The following is a 24759-nucleotide window of genomic DNA, read 5'->3' on the forward strand; positions in this document are numbered from 1 at the left end:
TTACTGTAGCCATATCCTGTAGAGTGAATGATGCAGACACTGATGAAGAACATGGCGTTGTTTGTGTGGGCGTTATGGGCTGAGACACAAGTTGAGAAGTTAAGAGAGAAAGAGGTAAGAGAACCTCAAGGAAAGCAGGTGGTTTAAACTAGCACTCATTCCTGTCTAACATAATTAAAATTAAAAAATAACTTTTAATAAGTATAATTAATACCGGCCTAAATACCTAGTGTACCAAATATTAAAAACTAAGTCCCCCTGTTTCCTGGCCGATAGCAGCTCCCTCGGCTTCAGGTGACAGGGACAAATGGACTCTAAATTTAAAAGCAACAATCACCAAGGTGCAAATGAATGCACAAAATATTTAGCAGCAAACTAGTTTCGGCTGTGCTATCAGCCTTTCTCAATGCTATGGACAAACCGAGGCCCGGGTGCCACCCCTTTATATAGCACTAACTTTAACCTATCAACCAATCAATGTTTCATGTGAGGATACTCCTACTTATGGTCCAATCCCTGTGTGTTTCGGTATTGTGACGTGCACAAACAATAGCCCAACAAATATTCACATGTTAGAAAAATTGCAAATGCATTCCAATATGTTATATGTAATTCGATTTGATTTGATTTTACGTTTTCCCCGTTGTATGTTATCAATCGATGCACTTGGGATACGTGTTTGTGTATTTGTCCACATGTGGTTTGGATCGCTTATAACAATTAAAGCATATGTAACTTGTAAAGTGTGCGTCCAGTTCCCTCCGTGCAATACAATTAGGATAAGGCGGCAGTGTTTTCTCTTGTTTTTCTCAATGTGACTATGTAATTGAGAACAGCACGTAAAAGAGCCATTTTCATTGGTCCACAAGGACATATCCTTATTTTGTGTCATCCAATCACACAACTGTTTATCCGTGTAAAAACAAAGCAATATCGCATAGGAACATTACTGTATAATAGAGCAGACAAACCCTTTTTCCTGTCATTAACCACCCTGTTACCAAACATTAGGGACATTGATGCTAGTATAACCCCTGTGCAAGTAACGCTAATGTCAGGGGCAGTACAGATCTATTCTAGTGTAACTCGTGGTTAGGGAATTTGCATTGATTCGATTTCCACTAGCGTCCTAAATATCCCACACTTAGAGTACTTTGTTTGTCATACATATGGGAAGTAAATTGCCTTCCAATTCATGTATTACATGTATTCGTATTATATTCTGATATTATTTCCTGATTAAAAAATAATAATAATATATATAAAGGACGTTTAAAGACGTATGTTAGTTTAGTCAAAAAAGTGTTCCTTGAAATCCAAAATCCCTTACTGCAGTGAGTGGTCCGTGTTCAAGTGACATTTTCCACTATTCTTATGTATTGTCTTCCTCTGATAATGATGGTTGGATCACTACCATAGGGTGACAATCTATGTGGGTTCCAAATTGATTCTCCGCAAATAATGCTGATCTATATGCTCTTCTAATGCTTGTAATTAATTTTAGTATCACAGTTATGAGAGGTTTCTCAGATGTGAATATAGGAGTGTATATATATATATATGAAACTTCTAATATTGAATATAGCAAAGCACATAAAGTGTACAGTGTTTCTAACATCACATAGCCTGTAATAGCATCATACTTTCTTAGTGTGAAAACACATATTAGTATTAAGGAATATTAGGCTAATGTTATTCGTATACTATACATTTTTCTCTATAATTAACACAGAGTATGTAAATTGCATATAAAGTTATTAGGATATGGGGAGGAATAGGTTAAAAGTATGGGAAGTGCTATGGGCGGCCAATATACACCTTCAAATTTGTTAGTTATTACACAGAACTAGTATGATATTATATATTTAGTGAATACCTATTTTCTGAAAATCCCACTACCTCTCTCATATGAATTCCCTATTTCTAATTAAATCCAGATTGGACTTGTGGGTAGTATAGGATATTAGAGAGGAGGTTGTTAGTCAGAATTTAGTTCGGTATAATTCAGTAAATATAATACATAAATAGTGGTTTTTGTGATAGAAGAATACGGTGATCTAATAAAATATAATAAAATAGATTGATGGAAAATACTTGTCTCATGAATTGTTATCAACATTCAGTCAGAATGGTTTTTAAAGAAATACCCAATAGTTATTGGCCTCGTTCATTCCATTGGGTATAGTTGAGTTTAGTCTGAAAATCCAACCTGTTTCCTTTTGAAGTAGGGTATTTTCACAGTTACCCCCTCTAATTCCAGGTTTGATTTGTTCCAGACCCCAACATTTAAAAGAGGCAGTTTTGCCTGAGTGACATTGTAGAAAATGTTTAGCCACACTCGTTATTTTTTTGCCCTTTTCTGAATCTCTCTGTGCATTGCGAATGTTACTAAGATGTTCTGTCATTCTAAACTAACATACGTCTTTAAACGTCCTTTATATATATTATTATTATTTTTTAATCAGGAAATAATATCAGAATATAATACGAATACATGTAATACATGAATTGGAAGGCAATTTACTTCCCATATGTATGACAAACAAAGTACTCTAAGTATGGGATATTTAGGACGCTAGTGGAAATCGAATCAATGCAAATTCCCTAACCACGAGTTACACTAGAATAGATCTGTACTGCCCCTGACATTAGCGTTACTTGCACAGGGGTTATACTAGCATCAATGTCCCTAATGTTTGGTGACAGGGTGGTTAATGACAGGAAAAAGGGTTTGTCTGCTCTATTATACAGTAATGTTCCTATGCGATATTGCTTTGTTTTTACACGGAGAAACAGTTGTGTGATTGGATTCATTGTGGACCAATGAAAATGGCTCTTTTACGTGCTGTTCTCAATTACATAGTCACATTGAGAAAAGCAAGAGAAAACACTGCCGCCTTATCCTAATTGTATTGCACGGAGGGAACTGGACGCACACTTTACAAGTTGCATATGCTTTAATTGTTATAAGCGATCCAAACCACATGTGGACAAATACACAAACACGTATCCCAAGTGCATCGATTGATAACATACAACGGGGAAAACGTAAAATCAAATCAAATCGAATTACATATAACATATTGGAATGCATTTGCAATTTTTCTAACATGTGAATATTTGTTGGGCTATTGTTTGTGCACGTCACAATACCGAAACACACAGGGATTGGACCATAAGTAGGAGTATCCTCACATGAAACATTGATTGGTTGATAGGTTAAAGTTAGTGCTATATAAAGGGGTGGCACCCGGGCCTCGGTTTGTCCATAGCATTGAGAAAGGCTGATAGCACAGCCGAAACTAGTTTGCTGCTAAATATTTTGTGCATTCATTTGCACCTTGGTGATTGTTGCTTTTAAATTTAGAGTCCATTTGTCCCTGTCACCTGAAGCCGAGGGAGCTGCTATCGGCCAGGAAACAGGAGGACATTTGTGACTTAGTTTTTAATATTTGGTACACTAGGTATTTAGGCCGGTATTAATTATACTTATTAAAAGTTATTTTTTAATTTTAATTATGTTAGACAGGAATGAGTGCTAGTTTAAACCACCTGCTTTCCTTGAGGTTCTCTTACCTCTTTCTCTCTTAACTGTTATATTTTAGGTGGGTAAGCACCGGAACATTTACTAGTTCCATATATTCCTGTATACACTAAACTAGTGCCAGTACTCTAAACTCTCTCTTATTGTACAAGTTGAGAAGTACCCTGAACCTCATCATCCTGAGTACAATCATTAGTATCGTCAGATACAAAAATTTGATCCTTACACTGTAATGCCCTAGATATACATAAGGGACAAAGTGTAACAGGGGGTTCCACAATGACATGTAAACACATGAGGCATGTACTAGGGTCATCCATCAGAATAAAGTATTGAGTACTGTATCTTTAAGACTCAAAGTACTATAAAACCCCCCTTTTTTTTTTTTTTTTTTTTAAAAACGATTCTAATATCTAATATTGCACAGGAAAAGTTTCTTAGAGATAAACCTTCCCTCAACACCGAGTATCTATGATTTGGTATCCACAATAATAAGGCATAGGCTATTAAGACCCTTATAAAAAATAAAAATGTCTTTACGATTTTTATTTTCCAAAAACCTTGTCACCCCTGCCACAGCTCTGCTGCGACTCCTACCTGCAGCTGAGACCGGAACAGAAAATTGTCACATACGTATTCGGAAGAGAAGGCTATAGGCAGTAGACGATTACGCTACACAAACTGACTGCGCTGTGAAAACGTGCAAAGACTAGCTCCGCCCCTCGTGGATGTGAAATAACGTGCATCCTGAACCCGGCAACCTCTGCCATTAACCGGAGTAAAAATAACTCATATGCACTCCAGAGTAAACAAAACAATATACAAACTTGTCTCTCCGGTTTTCCTATGTACCTTTTACAGAGTGTCTCAACATATAGCCCCAACACAAGAGTCCCTGGCACTTCAAAGGCAAACACGCCTGAATGTCCAGCAAGCCCATACACAAAATTCCCCAGACTCTCCTCTAATAAATTTTATGCAGAGCACTAGATCTTATGATATTTTGCATATGTATACCAGCACTTCTAGATCAACATTTCTAGAATGTCTGGTTCTGTCATTGCTGTATTTACATACCATTCCCCAGCAGAAGTAAAATACAGTCCATCTGATTATGTCTTCTTTCCCCAGAATAAAAGAACCGTCTTACCTTTATGCTGAGTCTTCACAATGTCAAGAGGTGCCTTTTCATATCCTCCTGAGGTCCTGTGAAGTAGAATAAAGTCTTAGTTAAGTGTTTCTAAGACTTTGTACAGAAATGCAGCACCCTTCTGGGAGGCATAGTGGAGACAAAAATCCACCAGTTCCCACAGTCTAAAAGGCTACTTGAAGCTGCTCTGTAAGAAAACAGTACACATCGGCACCATTTAAAACAAAAAATTCTTGATTGAAGAATCTAAACTAAACACTTTACCTCTTCCTATCACTAACACAGGCAAAGAGAATGACTGAAGGTGGAGGAAAGGGAGGAGCTATATATACAGCTCTGCTGTGGTGCTCTTTGCCACTTCCTGTTAGCTGGAGGATAAATCCCACAAGTAAGGATGAAATCCGTGGACTCGTCGTATCTTTGTAAAAGAAATAGAAAAATTAATATTTTATCCATTAACAAAATGCAAAGTGAGTGAACAGAAGAGAAATTATTATCAAATCAATATTTGGTGTGACCATCCTTTTCCTTCAAATCAGCATCAATTCTTGTAGGTACATTTTCACAAATTCGGGGATTTTGTAGGTATATAGAAAGGATGAGTAAGCAATTATACCAAACAGGTGCTAATTATTATCAATTTTAAAATTTAGTTTTTGTATTGCAATACATGTTTTAACAGTAATAAAAAGGGATATGGTATATGACAATGTCTCAGGACTCAAATGTGTATATTTATGTGTGTCTATTTATATTTTATTTGTATCAATTAACAAAATGCAAATTGAGTGAACAGAAGAAAATCTAAATCAAATCAATATTTGGTGTGACCACCCTTTTAGTGATGTCGCGAACATAAAATTTTCCGTTTGCGAACGGCGAACGCGAACTTCCGCAAATGTTCGCGAACGGGCGAACCGGGCGAACCGCCATAGACTTCAATAGGCAGGCGAATTTTAAAACCCACAGGGACTCTTTCTGGCCACAATAGTGATGGAAAAGTTGTTTCAAGGGGACTAACACCTGGACTGTGGCATGCCGGAGGGGGATCCATGGCAAAACTCCCATGGAAAATTACATAGTTGATGCAGAGTCTGGTTTTAATCCATAAAGGGATAACATGCAAATATTGGGTATTTCTGAACTCAGGACAAAATTTAGAAACTATTTAGCATGGTTTTTTTTTGGTGGTTGTAGATGTGTAACAGATTTTGGGGTCAAAGTTAAAAAAAAGTGTTTTTTCCATTTTTTCCTCATATTTTATAAAATTTTTTATAGTAAATTATAAGATATGATGAAAATAATGGTATCTTTAGATTTAATGGCGAGAAAAACGGTATATAATATGTGTGGGTACAGTAAATGAGTAAGAGGAAAATTACAGCTAAACACAAATACCTCAAAAATGTAAAAATAGCCTTGGTCCCAAACGGACAGAAAATGGAAAAGTGCTGTGGTCATTAAGGGGTTAATGTACACTACTGTTACACCAGATATGAGTTGCACTGGTGTGACACTGTGCCCTGGCAGGCCCTGAAACGCACACGTGTGAAGGAAACTGACTGCTATTATTTCACAGTCAAAAAAGTGTTGTTTTTTTTTAAATGTACACTACTGTTACACCAGATATGAGTGGTGGCACTGGGCAAGTGGGCACAGTATACGCTGTGAGCCTGACACACACTCTGGCAGGCAGGCAGGCAACTGCAATTAGATTACACAGGAAAAAAAAAAAAAAAGCAGACTGATGTTCTAGCCCTAAAAAAGGCTTTTTGGGGTGCTGTCCTTACAGCAGAAATCAGATGAGTCCTTCAGGACTGTAGTGGACACTGAATACACTAGCCTAGCTATCGATTTCCCTATTAAATCAGCAGCAGCTACACTGTCCCTCCTCTCACTAAGAATGCAGCTTCCGAATGAATCTAAAATGGATGCTGTCCAGGAGGTGGGAGGGTCTGGGAGGGAGGGTCTGCTGCTGATTGGCTGGAATGTGTCTGCTGACTGTGAGGTACAGGGTCAAAGTTTACTCAATGATGATGAATAGGGGGCGGACCGAACATCGCATATGTTCGCCCACCACGGCGAACGCGAACAAAATATGTTCGCCGGGAACTATTCGTCGCCAAACTATTCGCGACATCTCTACCCCCTTTGCCTTCAAATCAGTATAAGGTCTTCTAGGTACATTTGCACACAGTTTTGTAAGGAACACAGCAGGTAGGTTGTTCCAAACATCTTTGAGAACTAACCACATTTTCTTCTGTTGATTTAAGCAGCCTCAGTTGCTTCTGTCTCTTCATGTATAATCTCAGACTCGACGTTGAGATCAGGACTCTATGGGGACAATAGCATCACTTCTAGGACCCCTTGTACTTCTTTACCCTGAAGATAGTTCGTTAATGACTTTGGCTGTATGTTTGGAGTTGTTATCATGCTGCAGAATACATTAGGGGCCAATCATATGCCTCCCTGATGGTATTGTATGATGGATAAGTATCTGCCTGTACTTCTCAACATTGAGGAGCCCATTAATTCTGACCAAATCCACAACTCCATTGGCAGAAATGCAGCCCAAGATTTGCAAGCAATTTCCAACCTGCTTCACTGTTGCCTGCAGACACTTATTCTTGCAGCGCTCTCAAGCCCTTTGGCAAAAAAACTGCCTTCTGTTACAGCCAAATATTTCAAATTTTGACTGTAGTCCAGAGCACCTGCTGCCATTTTTCTGCACCCCATTACCTGTGTTTTGTGAATAGTTTTGTAACTAAGCCTTGATTCCACATTGGTTTTATCGTCTTTTTGGCCACAAATCTTCCATGAAGACCACTTTTGACCATATTTCTCCAGACAGTACATGGGTGTACCAGGGTCCCACTGGTTTCTGACAATTTTAAGCTGATGGCACTGCTGGACATCTTATGATTACAAAGGGATGTAAACAAGAGGTGTCTTTCATCTGCTGCACTGTTTCCTTGGCTGACTACTGTCTACATTACTCAAAGTTGCCTGCTGCTTTGTGCTTCATCAGAAGAGCTTGGAAGGCACATCTAGAAATGGTCCATGCAGTCATAAGAGGCAGGTGAGGCATGCAGTCTAGCCAAGGATAATCCCCACCCCCCGCCGCCAACTCCGCCACTATACCAAAGTTAATGCTGTAGTGATCCATCCACCCATGATCCATCCATATTGCGCAAAGAAGGAGAGGCTGTGAGCCGTTCAGATCCTCTCCATTGCGCAATATGGATGTCTAATGTGAACTTTTGTATGAGCCGCTAGAGACTGCTTAAAGGGACAGTCAACCCAAAAATAGTTTTAAGTTATATCTATAAAGTTTCTTCCATAGATCGCTTTTTACAAATGTAGCCCAGTTTTTACAGTTATTCCGTTTTCAAGTAAAAGCACTTACTTTTGGCGCTGCTGCCATTTAAAAATGTCCATCTGGCTCTGACCCTTTTTCATCATCAGTGACATCATGATCTTCTTGTGATCCCTGTAATTTTTGTAATCTTCCTCGTAACCGGCTTTAGCGCATGTGCAGTGCGCCTATTGTACTGAAGGGGAACTTTTTCACACAGGAACAAAAACACTGTTCCCCTTCAGTAGCCTGATTAGTAAAACACATGCAAATCCTTTAACAGGTCCCCACGAGTGGTTGATACCCGGGGAAGGAACAGTGAGTGAGACAGGGGATAGAGTGACTGTTTACCGGAACAGAACTGTTTATGAAAGAATTCAGGCTCAGAATTTTTCTCTGTGGCATGAACTGTTTGGACACCAATCTAGAAGCAGGAGAGTGCGTTCTCAAACTAGAGACTGATAAACTTCCTTTTGCTGAGCAATAACTAGATTCTGCTGTAGAGAAACAGACATGTGTTTGAGATCCTCCATCAGTGCGGTCTACCCACCACAGTACAGAAAGAACGCTCAGAATAAAGCTCCCTCTCCATTTGTGGTGAGCTGCCACCAAAGAAAAAGGTTGGTTATGAGGATTTACTTATCTTCTGACAGGCAGGTTAGCTTATGATTGTAATAGGTTGGAGGGCCAAATTTGCAATAAAACTGCTACAGAAAGTTTCACTGCAGAGTGATGTACGAGGAGCAGGTTGTGTTCAATACGGGTAACAGATTTGGAGAGTTTCAGGGGAATTCAAGCTCTAGAAAAGAGCTGCTGCACATTCATGTTAAAGAGAGAATTGTATGATCCTAAGATTTTAACACCTTTGCGACCACAGAACCTTTCTAGGGCTTTATTTCTGACATCGAGGATCTATTTGCTGTAAGGAGGCGGCGGTTACAGGAGAAATGCAGCAACGTGCTTGTACCCCCAATATTTTTTGTGAGTATGCAGTGCATACTACCCTGTCTCCTGATACATTTTTTAAAGCACAACTCCAGTCTAAGACTGAATCGCAAACACATGTCAGTTTCTCTACAGCAGAATCCAGTTATTGCTCAGCAAAAGGAAGTTTATCAGTCTCTAATTCGAGCACTCTCCTGCTTCTAGATTGGTGTCCAGACAGTTCATGCCAGAGAGAAATATTCTGAGCCCGAATTCTTTCATAAACATTTCTGTTCCAGAGGAGTGTTTTGAATCGGCACCTCACACTCCAATTCTCTCACCTAATCAATTTGTCAGGGATAACATTTTGGCCTCACAGTCTGTATCTTTACTAAATGAAAGCTTATTTCCCCCTCCCTAGGTGACCAGCCACTTTATACCCTGTCTCACTCACTGTCCCTTCCCCAGGGTATCAACCACTCATGGGGACCTGTTAAAGGATTTGCATGTTTTACTAATCAGGCTACTGAAGGGGAACTTTTTCACACTGTTTTTGTTCCTGTCTGAAAAGGTTCCCCTTCAGTACAATAGGCGCATTGCGCATGCGCTAAAGCCGGTTACGAGGAAGATAGAAAAAATACAGGGATAACAAGAAGATCATGATGTCACTGATGATGAAAAAGGAGTGGAGCCAGATAGACATTTTTAAATGGCAGCGGCGCCAAAAGTAAGTGCTTTAACTTGAAAACGGAATATCTGTAAAAACTGGGCTACATTTGTAAAAAGCGATCTATGGAAACTTTATAGATATAACTATTTATGGGTTGACTGTCCCTTTAAGTCTCTTCCTGGCCCATACCGTTCTGAACAAGGCTGCTCTCTAAGCAGCCTCGGGAGCCAATCAGCGGCCCGCTCTCTCCTCTCTCACACTAGGAGCCACTGAGAGCGAGCCAGGTGACTGGGCGGGAAGAGAGAGCCGACAGCAAGCTGGTGAGATGAGTCACATGTGAGGACAGTCAAGACTTACTGCGTTAGTGGCAAACACTAACCTACGGGTCTAGTAGATATAGAGCCAAGCTGCTGAGTGAGTGCTGACTCTGCTGAGAAGGACAGGACCTTGGGACCTGCACAGTGCACTGGCCTTTACGGTAAGTAATAATTCCCCCCCCCCCCTATTTACATTTGTCAGTGTCACAAACCTATAACCAACACCAATTCACTAAAGAAAAGAGGGATGAGTTGGCTTTAAAATCTACATGGAATAACAGACAAAGGTAACAGCACAGTTATATGCATAAAATCCGTATTCATTATGGTGGTCAAAGTGATATAAAACAATGCAGGATTCTTCCCCCTTAATCATGTTATATGACACAGTGAGGAATCCTGAAATGTATTTCATGATTTTGAGCACCATTAGTAATAAAGTGTGTGTATATAACCGGTGTGCTAAATAAGGGAGGGTTGTGTGCTGCTACACACACACAAGCATGAGGTTCCTCATTCAAAAGTTATTAAACCATTTCAAGTTGAATTGTCTCATCATCCTGTAGCTACCCTGTGGCTGTCATAGTAATCTTGACTATCTAATAGCCTTACTAATTATTAGGCTGTATAAATACACAAAGTACAGCAGTAAGTACACAGCAATTTTTAAAACATTATGTTGCTGAAAATGAATTGTTGGACTGTATATACACACCTCATAACATGCATTGCATTCACAGCACCATTAAAGCTGTAAGGTGTATCTCATAAAAATCCTGGGTAGTGGAAATTGAGAAAAACAACAACGAGAAGGGAAGAGAAATGCGTCAGTGGCATCCCCCTCTCTTCCCTTCTCGTCGTTTTTAACGTTATGTCTACTACCTAATCAATAATAACTACCTATTTAAAAATTTTGTGACCGCTCTGAAGGCTTATCTTACCTTGGTAAGGCGGCTCATTTAGACTAAGCCTGATAAATGATACCAATCCACTATTTATGGTAATCTCTAGGTATAGGCCTTAAGCAGCCGGTATAGGTGTTTGATAACTAATAAGTCCAGACACCCGGTAATTACTCAAGAGCTATTAACAACGGTAATAATATGGTATAGAAGTCTGGCATTTCCAGACTATGGGACTGATGTGGTCAGGTATTTAAACTTTAACGTATAACAAAATTTAGTAATCATTTACGGTAATCTCAAGGTATAGGTATTCTGACTATTTATGGTAATTCAAAGTTATAAAAGGTATAGGTGTCCATTATTTCCGGATATAGCTATCATCCTGCAACCATACAAGTGATGCCTAGTTAACAATTATGGTAACCATAAGATCCGGCATTTAACCTTATAGTACAAAAAACTGTCACCATTTACGGTAATCATAAGGTATAGGCATTTTTACTATTTATGGTAATAATAAGGTATAGGTGTCCGGAATTTCTGGATATAGCCACCATCCTGTAACCTCACTGTATTTTATGGTAATCACAAGGTATAGGCATTTTTACTATCTAAGGTAATAACAAGGTATAGGTGTCCGGAATATCTGGATATAGCTATCATCCTGTAATCCCACCTGAGATAACTGGTTCAATATAACCGTAACTAAAGGCACAGATGTCCAGTATCTCTGGAGTTTATCAGTAACCACACGGTAACACCAGGTAACAGGCGGCTCCTTATTCCTTTATCTTCACCCTGGTAACTGCAAGGTATAGGTGTGTGGCTTTCCGGACTTTCCATCATATGATAATCCCAGGCAGAGGCGCAGATTTTTCTCTTGCCTTTTGTTTATGGTAATTTTGTACAATTGTTCTGGCATTTCCAGACTGTCTACGGATTTGATATATCGGTCATTAGAATGTATTGATGTTCTGGTATTTCCAGACTCCTGTACATAGGGTTATTAAATACCATCACCAGATAGAGATGTTCGGGGTTATTTGATCCAGACATTAATATGATGAATTCAGACTAGGCTGAGATATATCTCTGCTGTATTTCTTTATTAATGGTATAATTTCAAATACGCCAATAGATATCCTGCTGGGGTACATTTTTAATTGGGACATTTCCAGTCATCACACTCACTCATTCATTGTACCTTTCAGAATTATAAGCAATTAGTCGCAGATATTACATCCTAGTACCCTTAAATAGGTGTATACTCACCACCTATAATCATCACGGGGTATAGATGTCTGACATATCTAGTTATTGCTAATGGTGAATCTATGAGTACCCAATCCTGGCACACCACACTCTATATCACAATAGCATTCAGTACAAGTGGTTAGTTATTTATACATGAGACAAATCCAATACCCTAACAAGGGTTCTTTGTCTTAAATAGAGCCCATATTAATTTTTGGCTTTATTTTAGTAGACCAACATATTCTTTTAAATTAAATGTATGTATAAACCCAGTTTTTAACATTATTTAGTAAAAGTCATATATACGTCTTGTCATTGGCTCACCTGATATGTTCAGCTAACACAGTAGTGTTTGTGTGCACACACATTAACAAACATATATACATAAAAACATACGTTAACACACATACACATTAAAACCCCTTTCCAGTTCAACACTTTGGCATATACAGTCATGCAAAAAAGAAAGAACATCCTCTAAATTCTATTTTTTACGTATCAGGGCATAAAAATCATCTGGTCCTTAGCAGGTCTTAAAATTAGGTAAATACAACCTCAGATGAACAACAACACAACATATTACACCTTTTTATCAGCAATAACTTGAAGTAATAATTTTCTGTATGACTTTATCAGTCTCTCATATCGGAGGAATGTTATCCCACTCTTCTTTACAACATTGCTTCAGTTCATTGAGGTTTGCAGGCATTAGTTTATGCACAGCTCTCTTAAGGTCCCGCCAAAGCATTTCAATCGGGTTGAGGTCTGGACTTTGACTGGGCCATTGCAACATCTTGATTTTTTCTTTTTCAGGCATTCTGTTTTAGTTTGCTGGTGTTCTTGGGATCATTGTCCTGTTGCATGACCTAATGTCGGCTAAACTTTAGCTGTCAGATGGCCTCACATTTGACTCTCGAATACTTTGGTATACAGATGAGTTAATGGTCAACTCAATGACTACAAGGTGGCCAGGTCCTCCAAATCTTCTCCCCTTCACGTGTGCTTGACAGTTTGTATGAGGTATTCGTGCTGAGTTTGGTTTTTGCCAAACGTAGTGCTTTGCATTTTGGCCAAACATCTCCACTTTGGTCTTGTCTGTCCAAAGGACATTGTTCCAGAAGACTTGTGGTTTGTTCAGATGCAACTTTGCAAACCTAAGCCATGCTGCGGTGCTCTTTTTAGAGAGAAGAGGTTTTCTCCTGGCAACCCTTCCATACAAACCATACTTGTTCAGTCTTTTTCTAATTGTACTGTCATGAACTTTAACACTTAACATGCTAACTGAGGGCTGTAGAGTCTAAGATGTAACTCTTGGGTTTTTTGCAATTTCTCTGAGTATTGCAAAGTCTGACCTTGGGATGAATTTGCTGGGACGTTCACACCTGGGAAGATTGGCAACTGTTTTGTATGTATTCCACTTGTGAATAATCTTTCTCACTGTGGAATGATGGACTTTAAATTGTTTGGACATGGCCTTATAACCCTTCCCAGATTGATAGGCAGCAACAATTGCTTCTCTAATATCATTGCTGATGTTTTTCCACCTAGGCATTGTGGTGTTAACACACACCTGAATGCTCCAGACCAGCAAACTGCTAAAACTTTGGCTTTTATAGAGGTGGTCACACCTATTGATGATCAATTAATCAAAAACATTTGATTAGCAGAACCTGGCTGCTACTTAGTCTCTTAATTCTTATGGAAGCAGTAATGGTGTACTTAGTCATTCACACGTGACTTCTCCATTTTTGTTAAATAAATCATGAAAGGTGTAATATGTCATATGTTGTTCATCTTAGGTTGTATTTACCTAATTTAAAGACCTGTTAAGGACCAGATGATTGTTATGTCCTGATACGTAAAACTATAGAAAACAAAAAAGGTTGTATTTTATTTTTTGCATGACTGTACCATAACCTCTGAAATCATTGTTAAGACATTTATTGCAATAATTTATAAATATATATACATACACACACATTGGGGTCTATCTATCAAGCTCCGAATGGAGCTTGATGGTCTGTGTTTCTGGCGAGCCCGCAGACTCGCCAGAAACAGCAGTTATGAAACTGTGGTCACAAAGAGTGCTGCTCCATAACCTGTCCGCCTGCTCTGATGAGGTGGACAGGAATCGCCGGAATTCAACCCGATCGAGTTGATCGACACCCCCTGCTGGCGGTCGATTGGCCGTGAGTCTGCAGGGGGCGGCGTTGCACCAGCAGCTCACAAGAGCTGCTGGTGCAATGCTGAATATGGAGAGCGTATTGCTCTCCGCATTCAGTGATGTCTGTCGGATCAGGTCCAACAGACATTTGTTAAATAGGCCTCCATATATGAGTGAAATACTTGATTTGAATATATTATATGTGATTTGTAATATTCTAGCCATAACACTTTACTTCAGATCTCCAAGAGTGCTACATTTTCAGTGCTATAATGTGTTGCACTTGAGCTAATTGAAGAGCAATTATATTAAGAATTTTGCAATCACGCATATGCCACAACAGCAAGTAAACTTGTTTGAATTTTGTTCATGGAAAGGGTATTTAAAAGAAATGAAACACAAGGAAATTGTGATATAATGTTACTCATTGTGCATAGTACAAATGCAGTATACTTGCATTATTTATTTTGCCTAATTATCCTATAATTTAACTAAGAAAATAGTAGGGTTTCCGGTTCTGAGAATTAGAAGTGCACAGTCCTAACCCTCCTGTAGTTCCTAAATGGTTTTAACAAAGGTTATAAGATAAACTACTGAACAATGTGAATTGTTTACTTTAGTAAAAAGTCAGGATAATCTCTTCCTTCAAATAAGGCACGTGGTGGAATAAGTTTAGCAATTAAAAAAACTATTGCAGCAAACAGAGTATCAATATGTTCACATTCTGCTACTACGTTCATTTATTGCAATATCTTATGTCCCTAAATGAATGAATAGTATAGTGTGTACATTTCATATTTGAGTATTGAATGCTGATTGGCTGCTGAGGTAAGCTCTATTTGACTGGATGAACATCAACATACAAGTATCAAAAACTTGTAACATTCTGATAAAAGACCATTAAATATAGTAAAATTGTATAATCAACAAGTGAACAATAAAAAACAAAATTTATGCTTACCTGATAAATTTATTTCTCTTGTGGTGTATCCAGTCCACGGGTTCATCCATTAATTGTGGGATATTCTCCTTCCCAACAGGAAGCTGCAAGAGGACACCCACAGCAGAGCTGTCTATATAGCTCCTCCCCTAACTGCCACCCCCAGTCATTCGACCGAAGACAAGCAAGAAAAAAGGAGAAACTATAGGGTGCAGTGGTGACTGTAGTTTAAAAAATAAAAAACACCTGCCTTAAAATGACAGGGCGGGCCGTGGACTGGATACACCACAAGAGAAATAAATTTATCAGGTAAGCATAAATTTTGTTTTCTCTTGTAAAGGTGTATCCAGTCCACGGGTTCATCCATTACTTGTGGGATACCAATACCAAAGCTTTAGGACACGGATGAAGGGAGGGACAAGGCAGGCACTTAAACAGAAGGCACCACTGCCTGTAAGACCTTTCTCCCAAAAATAGCCTCCGAAGAAGCAAAAGTATCGAATTTGTAGAATTTAGAAAAAGTATGAAGCGAAGACCAAGTCGCTGCCTTACAAATCTGTTCAACAGAGGCCTCATTTTTAAAAGTCCATGTGGAAGCTACCGCTCTAGTGGAATGAGCTGTAATTCTTTCAGGAGGCTGCTGACCAGCAGTCTCATAAGCTAAGCGTATTATACTTCTTAGCCAAAAAGAAAGAGAAGTTGCTGAAGCCTTTTGGCCTCTCCTCTGTCCAGAGTAGACAACAAACAAAGCAGATGTTTGACGAAAATCCTTCGTAGCTTGTAAATTAAACTTTAAAGCATGAACCACATCAAGATTGTGTAAAAGACGTTCCTTCTTTGAGGAAGGATTAGGACATAATGAAGGAACAACAATCTTCTGATTGATGTTCTTATTAGATACTACCTTAGGAAGAAACCCAGGTTTGATACGCAAAACTACCTTATCTGCATGGAAAATCAGATAAGGGTTATCAAACTGTAAAGCAGATAACTCCGAAACTCTTCGAGCCGAGGAGATAACTACTAGAAACAGAACTTTCCAAGATAAAAGTTTAATATCTATGGAATGCAGAGGTTCAAACGGAACCCCTTGAAGAACCTTAAGAACTAAATTTAAACTCCATGGCGGAGCAACAGGTTTAAACACAGGCTTAATTCTAACTAAAGCCTGACAAAATGACTGAACGTCTTGAACCTCAGCCAGGCGTTTGTGCAAAAGAATAGACAGAGCAGAAATCTGTCCCTTTAAGGAACTAGCAGACAATCCTCTCTCCAATCCCTCCTGGAGAAAGGATAAGATTCTAGAAATCCTGACTTTACTCCATGAGTAACCCTTGGATTCACACCAATGAAGATATTTACACCATATCTTATGATAGATTTTCCTGGTGACAGGCTTTCGAGCCTGAATTAAGGTATCAATGACCGACTCGGAAAAATCACGCTTTGATAGAATCAAGCGTTCAATCTCCAAGCAGTCAGACGCAGAGAAATTAGATTTGGATGTTTGAAAGGACCTTGAAGTAGAAGGTCCTGTCTCAGCGGCAGAGTCCATGGTGGAAAGGATGACATGTCCACCAGATCTGCATACCAAGTCCTGCATGGCCACGCAGGAGCTATCAAAATCACCGAAGCTCTCTCCTGCTTGATCTTGGCAATCAGACGAGGGAGCAGAGGAAACGGTGGAAACACATAAGCCAGGCTGAAGGACTAGGGCGCTGCTAGAGCATCTATCAGCACTGCCTTGGGATCCCTGGACCTGGACCCGTAACAAGGAAGCTTGGCATTCTGACCAGACGCCATGAGATCCAGTTCTGGTTTGCCCCATAGTTGAATCAACTGGGCAAATACCTCCGGATAGAGTTCCCACTCCCACGGATGAAAAGTCTGCCCACTTAAAAAATCCACCTCCCAGTTCTCTACTCCTGGGATATGGATAGCTGAGAGATGGCAAGAGTGAACCTCTGCCCCTAGAATTATCTTTGAAACCTCCAACATTGCCAGGGGGCTCTTTGTACCCCCCTGATGGTTGATATAGGCTACAGTCGTGATGTTGTCTGACTGAAATCTGATGAACCTGACCACAGCTAGCCGAGGCCAAGCCTAAAGAGCATTGAATATCGCTCTTAGTTCCAGAATGTTTATCGGAAGGAGGGCTTCCTCCTGAGTCCACGAACCCTGAGCCTTCAGGGAGTTCCAGACTGCACCCCAGCCCAGAAGGCTGGCATCTGTCGTCACTATAATCCATCTGGCCTGCAGAAGCTCATTCCCCTGGACAGATGGACCCGAGATAGCCACCAGAGAAGAGAATCTCTGGTCTCTTGATCCAGATTTAGCAGAGGGGACAAATCTGTGTAATCCCCATTCCACTGATTGAGCATGCAAAGTTGCAGTGGTCTGAGATGTAGGCGGGCAAACGGAACTATGTCCATTGCCGCTACCATTAAGCCGATTACTTCCATACACTGAGCCACTGACGGCTGAGAAGTGGAATAAAGAGCACGGCAGGAAGTTAGAAGCTTTGACAACCTGACCTCTGTCTGATAGATTCAGTAGAAAAGAAGATTTTTCTGAGTTCCTAGGAAGAAAACTCTTGTGAGAGGGGAGGGAGAACTCTTTTCTTCGTTCACCTTCCACCTGTGAGACCTCAGAAAGGCCAGAACAATGTCCTTTGAAAAGTCGACGCCTGTATCAGAATGTCGTCTAGGTAAGGGGCCACCACTATGCCCCGTGACCTTAGAACCGCCAGTAGGGACCCTAGAACCTTCGTAAAGATTCTTGGTGCTGTGGCTAACCCGAAGGGAAGAGCCACAAACTGGTAATGCCTGTCTAGGAAGGCAAACCTGAGAAACCGATGATGATCTCTGTGTATCGGAATGTGGAGATAAGCATCCTTTAAGTCCACGGTAGTCATATATTGACCCTCCTGGATCAAAGGTAGGATTGTTCGAATAGTCTCCATCTTGAAGGATGGGACCCTGAGAAATTTGTTTAGGATCTTGAGATCCAAGATTGGTCTGAAAGTTCCCTCTTTTTTGGGAACTATAAACAGATTTGAATAGAATCCTTGCCCCTGTTCCTCCCTTGGAACTGGGTGGATCACTCCCATGACCAGAAGGTCTTTAACACAACGTAAGAATGCCTCTCTCTTTATCTGGTTTGCAGATAATTGTGAGAGATGAAATCTCCCTTTTGGAGATGAGGCCTTGAAATCCAGAAGATATCCCTGGGAAACAATCTCCAGAGCCCAGGGATCCTGGACGTCTCTTGCCCAAGCCTGGGCAAAGAGAGAAAGTCTGCCCCCAACTAGATCCGGTCCCGGATCGGGGGCTACTCCTTCATGCTGTCTTAGAGGCAGCAGCAGGTTTCATGGCCTGCTTTCCCTTGCTCCAAGCCTGGTTAGGTCTCCAGACTGGCTTGGACTGGGCAAAATTTCCTTCTTGTTTTGCAGAAGAGGAAATTGAAGCTGCACCGCTCTTGAATTTCCGAAAGGAACGAAAATTAGTCTGTTTGGTCCTTAATTTGTTGCACCTATCCTGGGGAAGGGCGTGGCATTTTCCTCCAGTAATATCAGAAATGATCTCCTTCAGTCCAGGCCCGAATAGGGTCTGCCCTTTGAAGGGGATGTTGAGAAACTTAGACTTTGAAACCTGAAACCTGAATTCTTAGCCGTTAGCTTAGTTAAATGAAAAATGGCGTCCAAAATAAATGAATTGGCTAACTTAAGAGCTTTAAGCCTGTCTAGAATATCATCCAACGGGGTCTTCACCTGTAGAGCCTCTTCAAGAGACTCGAACCGGAAAGCCGCTGCAGCAGTGACTGGGGCAATGCAAGAGGCTGGAGAATAAAACCTTGTTGTATAAAGATTTTCTTAAGAAAACCCTCTAATTTTTTATCCATTGGATCTAGGAAAGCACAACTGTCCTCTACGGGGATAGTTGTATGCTTAGCTAGGGTAGATACTGCTCCCTCCACCTTAGGGACCGTCTGCCACGAGTCCCGTGTAGCAGCATCTATGGGAAACATCTTTTTAAATGCAGGAGGGGGAGAGAGCGGTACACCTGGTCTATCCCATTCCTTCGTAATAATTTCTGAAAACCTCTTAGGGATTGGAAAAACATTAGTGTAAACAGGCACTGCAAAGTATTTGTCCATTTTACACAATTTCTCTGGGACTACAATGGTGTCACAGTCATCCAGAGTTGCTAAAACCTCCCTGAGCAACAAGCGGAGGTGTTCAAGCTTAAATCTAAATGCTGTCATTTCAGAGTCAGACTGAAGTAACGCCTTCCCTGAATCAGAAATGTCACCCACAGATAGAAGCTCTCCTGCTTCGGCTTCTGTACATTGTGAGGGTATATCAGACATAGCTACTAAAGCGTCAGAAAGCTCTGTATTTGTTCTAGCCCCAGAGCTGGCTCGCTTTCCTTTTAACCCTGGCAGTTTGGACAATACCTCTGTGAGGGTATGATTCATAACTGCCGCCATGTCTTGTAAGGTAAACGCATTGGACGCACCAGATGTACTTGGCGTCACTTGCGCGGGAGATATAGGTTCTGACACATTGGGAGAGCTAGGTGGTTTAACCTCCCTTTTGTCAGTCTGAGAAACCTCTGGTGATAAATCCTTAAAACCCATAATATGGTCTTTATAACTTATAGAAAGGTCAGTGCATTTGGCACACATTCTAAGAGGGGGTTCCACAATGGCTTCTAAACATAATGAACAAGGAGTTTCCTCTATGTCAGACATGTTTAACAGACTAGTAATGAGACCAGCAAGCTTGGAAAACACTTTAATAAATTTGAAAAAGCAATTAAACAAAAACGGTACTGTGCCTTTAAGAGAAAAAAAACTACCACATAAACTGCAAAACAGTGATAAAAAGAAGTAAACTACGAAATTTTTACAGTGTGTATAAGAGACTAAAGCAGCATTGCACCCACTTGCAAATGGATGATTAACCCCGTAGGCCCCAAAACGGATTAGAAAAACGGTAAAACCGTTAAAAAACAGTCAAACACACTGCCACAGCTCTGCTGTGGCTCCTACCTGCCCTTAAACACGATTTTTGCAGGAAAAACACCCTCTATAGTGGTCCTAGATGCCAGAAGACTCCTTTAGGGAAGCTGGATGTCTCAGTCTGAATATCAACTGCGCATAAAGTGCGCAAAATAGGCCCCTCCCACCATGCACTGAATGTCAGAGGGCCTTAAAAAAAGTACTCCTAGGAGTGATCTAACAAGCCAAGTGGAAAACTAGGCCCCAAATAAAGATTTATCACCCTCAGAGAAAAATCGTTTACTATAAAACATGCAAACGTTTTTACACTAAGTAATATGAGTATTAACATGAATAATACCCTTTTTTGCAAGCATGATCCCAGTTGCTGTTAAATCACTGTATCAGGCTTACCTTAAATATACCAGGCACTGTCAGCATTTTCTAGACCTTATCTCTCTAGAAAAAAATATACTGAACATACCTCAAAGCAGGCAATCTGAAGACCATCCCCCCAACTGAAGTTTTCTTTCCATACTCTTCAGTTATGTGTGAGAACAGCAATGGACCTTAGTTACAAACCGCTAAGATCATCAAACCTCCAGACAGAATTCTTCTTCCAATTTCTGCCTGAGAGTAAAACAGTACAACGCCAGTACCATTTAAAAATAAACTTTTGATTGAAGGTAAAAACTACACTAAGTCACCACATCTCTCTTGATACTTCCTTTCTTGTCGAGAGCTGCAAGAGAATGACTGGGGGTGGCAGTTAGGGGAGGAGCTATATAGACAGCTCTGCTGTGGGTGTCCTCTTGCAGCTTCCTGTTGGGAAGGAGAATATCCCACAAGTAATGGATGAACCCGTGGACTGGATACACCTTTACAAGAGAAAAGGCAATGCAATAGTAATTATAACTAAATTAGCAGTATTTTTTCTCACAAATTTTAAAATGTAATTTATTTTTCTTGGCGCCCCCGTATCATGTGACACCAACCAGCCAATCACAGACTCTTTTACATAGGAAACTCTAGCACATGCTCAGTAGTAGCTGATGCTTCAAAGTGTGCATATAAAAAGTCAATTTGATCATGTAAGTAAATTGGTCTGTATCTGAATCATAAAAGTTTAATTTGACTTTCGTTTCCCTTTAATATTTTTCAGCACACCAATGGTAAACTTTGGAGGTTTAGAAAAAACACAGATGGAAACAGTGGAGAATCTTTATACTGTATAAACTAACTTATCATGAAATTCTGAAAACTGGATGGATTCAAGAATAGAAAATAATGGATGCACTAATATTTTGATTCATTTCAAACTCAAAAACATTTACTTTCCACAATTATTAATAGAAAAATATCTTATTTATATTCCTAGAGGTCAACGTACAAAAAAATTAAACACAAAGGCCTGGATTCCAACCAGTTTAATTTCACATTCAAAAACAGCTTATCGCTTACCTGTCAACTGGCCTGTCATGAAAAAGTTTTTAAAGATTAATCAGTAAAAAGTTTGAGAATATAAATTTGGCACCTGTGTGAGATAGAAGTCGTAGTTAAAAAACATAATTTATGTACGAACTTACCTGATAAATTCATTTCTTTCATATTAGCAAGAGTCCATGAGCTAGTGACGTATGGGATATACATTCCTACCAGGAGGGGCAAAGTTTCCCAAACCTTAAAATGCCTATAAATACACCCCTCACCACACCCCAAGGAAGTGTCAATGCATACACTGCTTCCGCCTGAGGATCCCCGGACCTGAATAGGCCCCTGAAAAAACACATCTGGGTAAAGAGACCATTCTCCCGGATGTAAAGCTTGATTGACAGAGATAATCCGCTTCCCAATTGTCTATACCTGGGAAATGGACCGCAGAAATTAGACAGGAGCTGGATTTAGCCCAAGTAAGTATCCGAGATACTTCTTTCACAGCCTAAGGACTGAGAGTCCCACCCTGATGATTGACATACGCCACAGTTGTGACATTGTCTGTCTGAAAAATAATAAACATCTCTTTCTTCAAAAAGAAGCCAAAACTGAAGAACTCTGAGAAATGCACAGAGTTCCAAAATATTGAATGGTAATCTCGCCTCCTGAGATTTCCAAACCCCTTGTGCTGACAGAGATCCCCAGACAGCCTCCCAACCTAAAAGACTCGCATCTGTAGTGATCATGGTCCAGGTTGAATGAACCGAAGAGACCCGTAGAACTATATGATGGTGATCTAACCACCAAGTCAAAGATAGTTGAACATTGGGATTCAAAGATATAAAAAGTGATATCCTAGAATCCCTGTACCATTAATTCAGCATAAAAAACTGCTATGAAAATGAGCAAAGGGAATCGAATCCAATGCTGCTGCCATGAGACCTAAAACTTCCATGCATATAGCAACTGAAGGAAATAATAGAGACTGAAGGTTCCGAAAAATGGAACCCAATAAAATTGTCACTTGTCTGTTAGAGACAAAGACATTGACACAATCTACCTAAAAAAGGTGACCCTTGTCTGAGGAATCAAGGAGCTTTTGATAAAAAGATCCTCTAACCATTTCTTGAAGAAACAACAAAAGTTGAATCATATGAGATTCCGTGGAACGAAAAGACTGAGCCAGTACCATGAGACCGTCCAAATAAGGAAACACTGAGAACCTTGAAAAGATTCTTAGAGCTGTCGCTAGACCAGAAGGAAAAGCAACAAATTGGTAATGCTTGTCAAAAAAAAGAGAATCTCAGAAAATGAAAATAATCTGTATTAAAACAGAAAATGAAGATATGCATCTATTGTATTTATTATAAACAAATAATGCCCTCACTGACCAAAAGGCAGAATAGACCATATAATCACCATTCTAAAAGATGGTACACTTATATGACAATTCAAAAAAATCTTCTATCTTTTGGACAATGACTACAGGGAGTGCAGAATTATTAGGCAAGTTGTATTTTTGAGGATTAATTTTATTATTGAACTACAACCATGTTCTCAATGAACCCAAAAAACTCATTAATATCAAAGCTGAATAGTTTTGGAAGTAGTTTTTAGTTTGTTTTTAGTTATAGCTATTTTAGGGGGATATCTGTGTGTGCAGGTGACTATTACTGTGCATAATTATTAGGCAACTTAACAAAAAACAAATATATACCCATTTCAATTATTTATTTTTACCAGTGAAACCAATATAACATCTCAACATTCACAAATATACATTTCTGACATTCAAAAACAAAACAAAAACAAATCAGTGACCACTATAGCCACCTTTCTTTGCAAGGACACTCAAAAGCCTGCCATCCATGGATTCTGTCAGTGTTTTGATCTGTTCACCATCAACATTGCGTGCAGCAGCAGCCACAGCCTCCCAGACACTGTTCAGAGAGGTGTACTGTTTTCCCTCCTTGTAAATCTCACATTTGATGATGGACCACAGGTTCTCAATGGGGTTCAGATCAGGTGAACAAGGAGGCCATGTCATTAGATTTTCTTCTTTTATACCCTTTCTTGCCATCCACGCTGTGGAGTACTTGGACGCGTGTGATGGAGCATTGTCCTGCATGAAAATCATGTTTTTCTTGAAGGATGCAGACTTCTTCCTGTACCACTGCTTGAAGGTGTCTTCCAGAAACTGGCAGTAGGACTGGGAGTTGAGCTTGACTCCATCCTCAACCCGAAAAGGCCCCACAAGCTCATCTTTGATGATACCAGCCCAAACCAGTACTCCACCTCCACCTTGCTGGCGTCTGAGTCGGACTGGAGCTCTCTGCCCTTTACCAATCCAGCCACGGGCCCATCCATCTGGCCCATCAAGACTCACTCTCATTTCATCAGTCCATAAAACCTTAGAAAAATCAGTCTTGAGATATTTCTTGGCCCAGTCTTGACGTTTCAGCTTGTGTGTCTTGTTCAGTGGTGGTCGTCTTTCAGCCTTTCTTACCTTGGCCATGTCTCTGAGTATTGCACACCTTGTGCTTTTGGGCACTCCAGTGATGTTGCAGCTCTGAAATATGGCCAAACTGGTGGCAAGTGGCATCTTGGCAGCTGCACGCTTGACTTTTCTCAGTTCATGGGCAGTTATTTTGCGCCTTGGTTTTTCCACACGCTTCTTGCGACCCTGTTGACTATTTTGAATGAAACGCTTGATTGTTCGATGATCACGCTTCAGAAGCTTTGCAATTTTAAGAGTGCTGCATCCCTCTGCAAGATATCTCACTATTTTTGACTTTTCTGAGCCTGTCAAGTCCTTCTTTTGACCCATTTTGCCAAAGGAAAGGAAGTTGCCTAATAATTATGCACACCTGATATAGGGTGTTGATGTCATTAGACCACACCCCTTCTCATTACAGAGATGCACATCACCTAATATGCTTAATTGGTAGTAGGCTTTCGAGCCTATACAGCTTGGAGTAAGACAACATGCATAAAGAGGATGATGTGGTCAAAATACTCATTTGCCTAATAATTCTGCACTCCCTGTAGTTTTGAATAAAACCCCCAAACCCTGTTCCTAAAATGGAACTGGTATAAATACC

General features: G+C 40.1%; 1 long non-coding RNA gene across 1 annotated transcript in view; it reads left to right on the forward strand.

Moving 5' to 3' along the window:
- Positions 1-21750, forward strand: part of LOC128664106 (uncharacterized) — an 80466-nt gene extending 58716 nt beyond the window's left edge. The window contains exon 5 of the long non-coding RNA XR_008402921.1: positions 21387-21750. This is a non-coding gene — a long non-coding RNA (uncharacterized LOC128664106). The remainder of the gene's footprint in view (positions 1-21386) is intronic.
- Positions 21751-24759: the final 3009 nt, after the last annotated feature.

This window comes from Bombina bombina, chromosome 6 (genome assembly GCF_027579735.1).
Source record: "Bombina bombina isolate aBomBom1 chromosome 6, aBomBom1.pri, whole genome shotgun sequence".
NCBI classification, from domain to species: Eukaryota; Metazoa; Chordata; class Amphibia; order Anura; family Bombinatoridae; genus Bombina; species Bombina bombina.